The following is a 6510-nucleotide window of genomic DNA, read 5'->3' as shown; positions in this document are numbered from 1 at the left end:
TCAACACTGCAGGAAGTGACAGAGGGCTTAACAGTATCAAAAACAAGGCTGAATATTTCTGAGGATATCCAGAGAGTGTCAAAAATAATACCAAGAGGGGAAATTATGGTGTGGTTACTCATCATCCTTCTTTAGGGCTTGAGCCAGTTTCTAACAGCTGGAAATCAAGACGCAACCCACAAGGAAACAACAATGGAGGGCAGGTAACCTCACAGCAGCCAAAGCTCAGATCCCTCCCATGACTCTGAAGCTTCTGGTACCAACCCCTGTTAGGTTCACACTGGTGTGTGGATCCAACCCTTTTGAACCTTGGTATGTAAAAAAACCTATAACAATTTCAGCACTTAAATAAACCCCCTGAATTTAAATTTAAAACTCAAGCTTCTCCTGCAGTTAATGGGTGTTCTTTGGACCACAGCACTGCATTTAAAAAGGTTGGCTTGATATTGTAAAGTCTAGGGAGACAACATTCATGTCTATAAAATACCCTCAATGATATGCTCACCTTTCTAAATATCCTGCTCCTTTGAAGTCTCTTCATGCTGATAAAAGTGAGATCTTAACTATTTCCTGAAGTGTGGGACAAAAACAACATCTCAGGTGGTTCTGTACGTGGATACATGTTTCAGGTTTGCATGCATCTGTACCTGTAATCAAACCTGTCCTCCAGTCTATTAAGCTGAGATATCTTTCTTAGCAGTTATCTTTCTAATCTTGGCATCATTCTGCCTGCAAATTGCTGACAGATTGATGTGATGCAGGTCCCATGGATGAGGATAGGGGAAAGGAGGGAAGCAGATACCAAATTCAGTGTAGGGAGAAAAATATCAGAGTCAAGTGAGACAAGCAGAAGACCCAAAGTAAATGCAGAAATTCAAAGCACACAGCAAAAACCAATTTTGATTGTACTACACAGCATTAGGACCTTTATGCAAGAATGGGTGTTTTACCAATTTGGGTTTGTGACCTTATTTTATAACCATGCTTTTCTTACAGAGCACTGCTCTGAGAGACATCTCTCTCTCTTCCAGAAAGGCCAAGTGATGTAAACATCTGGCAGGTCACCTTGCCTACAGCCCAGACTACAAAAAGTCACAGCTGAAGCACAAAAAATTACTGCTGCACTTCAAATCAGGCATCTCAGATGCTGGTGGTTGGGACAGCACAAAGGCTGAAGAAATCTGAACTCTGAGGAATACATTCCCCTATTTTTTTTACAGAAAATCTTTGAATGACAGGGTAATTTGCTCATGAGGCTCCAAATGGGAAACAAGCCTGAAAAACATCAGCATCTGGAGATTTTAGCTGTCTTGGTCTAAGAGACGGAGCAGACAGGGAAACCAAGATGGTTTAGTTTTTGTGGGAAAGAAAAAGGACACTGGAGCAGAAAGTCAGAGGAATCTTTTCAGAGTCTGATACAGAACCACCTTTACAATCATTTTCTTTCTCTGTTTATACTATGTTCCTTTTCTTCTGTGTGTGATAGTTACAGGAAGCTGACTGGAGATGTTTTATAGTGCATGTCAGGAAATATTAATATCACCTTTTAATTACCATACAACACCCTGAGTGCTTTTACAGGATGTGGCAAGGGGGAGAGCTTTATAGATAAAATGAGTAATAGAGCACCTTTCCGTACCTAAGGTCTTTGGGGTGCTGAGCAGAAAATTAAATTCAAAAAACCTAATCAATATTTCTAACACAAATACATTGCTTCTAACTCTTTTGAATTGTCCTTCATCTCTTGGTATTTTGTTTTTCTTAAATGGTCTCCCTGGAGACCAATGCTTGCATGAGGATCAGAGCTTTTCCTTAAAATAGAAAGAACTGTAAGGTTTTAACTCCTGGTGCCTATGAAGAAAAACCTGAAAAATGTTTCTAACAGCCCAGAAGCTGAATAAAAGGAGCCCCATATTTCTCACCCTGTATTTACTGTCTCCATTTTCTGGAGACCTGCCAGATGAAATATGAATATTCATTGTAAATTATCAAAATACAAAGTAAAATAAATGCGGGGGGGAATTAACAGTTTAGGCATTACACTGGCAGACTTTGGATGAGTATTCCTGGGTTTTGTTGAGCATCCAAGCAGAAACTCAGGTGCTGGAGCTGCACCAAGCAGCCACACACACCAACACACAGGTCAACACATGGTCATAGATTTCAAAGGAATTTGGGTCAGGTTCAGCTAGAAAATTCCTGGGTTTTGACTGTTCCTTTGAACTTTATTCCTTCTGCAGAAGGTATTGCCATTGATTGATTAAAATCTTAGATCACTGGCCCAGGCTTACTCCACTCCCGCTTTGCAATAACCATGATAATTACTGCTTCAGCTCCTCACAAAGAAATAGGTAGTTATCTCTTTTTGGAGGAAGAAAATAATGTATTTTCCCCAGTGATCAGCAATCCACATGGATTTCTAATAATCAAAGGGTTTCCTCTGGTTCAGCAGCATGTTGTAAAGTAAAGTTTATGATGTTGAAACAGCAATTGTTGGTGGCTTTCTTCCTAATTTCTTGCATAAGTGAAGTGCAGAGACCAATTTCACATTTTACTGTTACCTTCAATAAAAATTAGCATTTAACTTGTCAGAAAGAGCTAACTCGCATGCCAAGCAGTGTCACAACGTTGAACACTCTGCAATAGTATGTTTCTGTAGATTTTTTCAAGCAGTAGGGCAGCTCCCAGAATAAAAGAGCCAAGACTCAATTCGTTGCATTTATTGACAGAGAGTTCTCGAAATGCATGTGCTTAACAAAAAGGCAGGCACAGAAGTAAAGCCCAGGGCCAAGTTTAACGGTCTACCAGTAATAGTCTGTAACCAATGGACACTTGAGAAATCTGTATGCTGCCTATGAAATGAATGAAAATGGCTTTTTAATTATGCATCAGCTGTATAAGTTGTTTGCAGTCAAGCCACTTAGAAGCTGTGTGTTGGAAAGATCAAGAGGAGAGTTTTTGTCCTGGGAGCTCTTGAGTTTGGTTGCAACTGTTTTGCCACTTAGGCAAAGCCAAAGCCTTTCCTGGTGGTTACAGCTGAGGTATTCAGATGATGCTGCCACTGTCACCTTCACATACATGAGCTTTCTGCTTCTTCCTTCACCCCTTGCTGTTCCCCTTCACCGTGGTTGTGAGCCCCCACAGCTAGGCTAGCTACATAGCTCACAGTGACACGACCATGTTGACTTTGAGGAAGTTCCATTGGATGTTCCCAGTTTTTTCTACAGCAACAACTGCTCAAGTCAGGCCAGCTCTCCAAACCTACATCACATCACATTGCCCACCCTGCAGTGCCTGAGCTGGCTTTTTTAAATATATGTATATCTGCAAGATCTTTTGCCACTGCAATTAGTGATGTGTGAGCAGCCTGGGTGGGATCCATCTCATCCAACTTCAGCTGCCTAACACGGAGGTGTCTACCCATCTGGGCTTTCCCTGTCATCAATGGAGAGAGGTAAGAACAGCCAGAGGGTGATTCATCACACGTCAGCTACAGGTCAGATACAGTGAGTTCGCTTCTGGAGGCAGGTATTTGTCTCCACGGGTTATAATGGGAGTCTAGACACCTATCTGCAGCCAGACAGACAATTCTGAGACAGTGAAGTGAGAGGAAACCCACCCCACGTACCTGTCTACAGTGGCAAGCACTGATCTCAGCTAGGGGCTTTCAGTGTTACTGGAATGCAATTAGTAAAATGCATAAACATCAGCAGGACCAATTGTCTGCAGGAGATTAATTTTTTTTGGCTCCCTGACTTCCCAGAAATATACCCTCTTGCACCACTTCCACTGCTGACTCCACAGCACTTAAACCAAATCGAACCAAGGGCAAGAAACATTTGAACTGGTAGACAGTGTGTTTGGATGTTGTCTGACCATGTCATAAGGTTGGACTTGCTAAAATATGGAATTTGATAACATTCATGATGTGTTGGTGGGTAAAGAGTTTCTTCCTTCAGTTTCAACCATTTCCTTTTGACAATCCTTAACATTAAACACTGCTGAAAGAATTATTTGATTTGTCTTCAATAGAAAGATCAGGAATCAGTGATAGACCACATTCCTCAGGAAAAAGCTTTCTCTGACCTGGCCAAACTCTGAGTTAAGGACCTCAAGATTTGGTCCTTGTGAATAAACTGAAATGGAAACAACTGTGGTTGAAGTAATGAGATAAAGATCACTGTTTCAGAGGACTTTTAATCAAAACGATTGTCTTAGTTTCTGTACAAGGGGGGCTTCTTTATATAACCCCATTGTCTTTTTGAGTCTGGAAGGGATTCTGTAGGTTTCTGAAGGATTTTCCCATGAAAAAAAAACCAAACCTCTTATAGCAGACTACACTGAACTAATCACTTTTCAACCCAAATGCTCACTAAGCCTCTATTTTAGGGAAAAGGAAAAAAAAAAAAAAAAAAAAGAGGGGAAAAAAACCAAACAGGGATAACTACTGTTTATTCTAAATCAAATGACACCTTATGTAGACTTTTTCTCTTAGGTTGTCTGAAAAATTTACCAAAACTATAAGTTTTGGAGAAGTGCTCAGATTTCGCTGAAATCCACACCACTGAAGGAAGTGTAAAACTCCAACTGACTTTAAGAGGAACAGGATTAGGCCAAAAATGAGTACTTCTGAAAATTCCACACCATTATATTTATCAGTAATGTCTGAAGGGAATATGGCAGATGCTCACAATTCAGATTCACTTCAGATGTAGATCCCAAACTTAACATAATGAACTTGATTAATTCCAAGAAAATATAATTAGGACATGTTTATAGGCATTAAGCCATTTTGATGAAAGAAATATTTTCCAGCCTTATGAAGAACAAGTCTTAACAGACTAGTGCAGGTTTAAAAATCTCAATATGATTAATGAATTGGATTGTACTTCTATCCGTAAGCAGAACAGTAATTTAATTCACTGATGAACAGTAAGAGGACAAAAATTAACCAAACATCCAGTACCTTCAAGTGTAAAAAACCTTAGTAGCCCTACAGCACTTGAAGCAATCCCCCATTTAAACCATGTTCTGTAAAAAATGGAAGACATCCCTTTAAGCTGAATTAATTACGCTGATAGAACTATATTTATAGCCTTTAAACCTCAAGGATGAAAATAGTATTTCTATATTAGAGAATGATCTGGACTTTCCAGATGTTATTTTGCAAGTTTTAGCCTTACCTCTGATAGTCTTAAGAAACAAACAGGCTGCTTAAGGCATTCTTCCTTGAAATCAGAGACAGCACAGCAGTCCATGCAACACCACAAGTGAAAAGCTCTCTAAAGTCATTCCTAGTTTAAAACATTGCTTTGCATCTGGCCATTCAAAGGAAGCAATGGGACTTAGGGATTTTAAAGCTGGTGACTACAAAAACCCGTGAACGTAGCTTTCTGCAGTTGGCAGCGGGGAACAAAAGAAGAGCTACACTCCAACTGGTTTCAGGAATTCAGCTCAGACTTTGACAGACTTTCAGAACTTAAAAGGGAGGAATGGGAAGGGAGAGCAGTTGGATCTGAGCCATCCAAAGGACTTTCTGACCCGGAAGGATTTCTTCAAGCTAGAATAACCATTCTGCGGTAGGCTTTGACAAATGTGCTTAAACAAACAAGATGGCCCAAAAAAAATTACACTTTATACCATTTTCTGGAGACAAAAGGACAACCCAACTGGAAGAAAGACTATCTGTTAGTTTGTCATGGCTGATTCTCTTCAACTCACAGAGTCTTCAGTAATTGGGAGGGATTCACAGAAGTTCAGTACATTCCTGATTTTTGTATAACAGTAATAACAATGTTCATGATGCGCTTGGAAACCCTCACCATTTTACATGTTCAAAGCATTGTATAAACATCACTTAATTAATAGTTGCTAAACAGTGCTTTATTCAGGTGGTTCAGATATACCTTTGAAGGGTACATAAGTACTCAGATTGTATATTGTGAAACAATTTGATATATTTGTTCATTTTAATTAAGCTTTTCCATGTTTACATACATAATACAAGGTAACAAAACATGATTGTACAGGTGCTAGAAAGGAGAGGAATTATGGGGGCCCAAGGGGATATAGAAAGGTGTAATAGGATCAAACTGGAAAGGCAAATTAGGCAGACTAATCAGGCAGTGTTTCCTACTGACTAAAAGCTGGAGAATTTCTTAACTGTGCACCATGCTATATTTATGGCACTAAATGTATTAGCCAGAACGATGCATGAGAAAGCTCAAGGAAAGCAAGTGAATTTCAGACACAAGTCCCAGAAATGTCATGGAAATATAGGGTCTGCTCCAAAGGCCATCAAAGTCAGTGGAAAGATTCCTACTGAATGCAGAGAGCTCTGGATCCCAGATTTCCCAAGGGAAATCATGAAGGCGTCATTTCTGGCTCATTTTAAAGCAACAAAAAACTGTAGAAGAGAAGTCTGCACTTGAACAGGGGTCACAACCGGTATCTGAATTCTGCTCTTGCTTAGCCCAGTGATCAAGCAGCTTGCCCGTCTCAGGCTTCCTC

The sequence above is a fragment of the Strix uralensis genome, chromosome 16, assembly GCF_047716275.1.
Source record: "Strix uralensis isolate ZFMK-TIS-50842 chromosome 16, bStrUra1, whole genome shotgun sequence".
Classification (NCBI taxonomy): Eukaryota; Metazoa; Chordata; class Aves; order Strigiformes; family Strigidae; genus Strix; species Strix uralensis.
Note: the sequence above shows the minus strand (reverse complement) of the source record.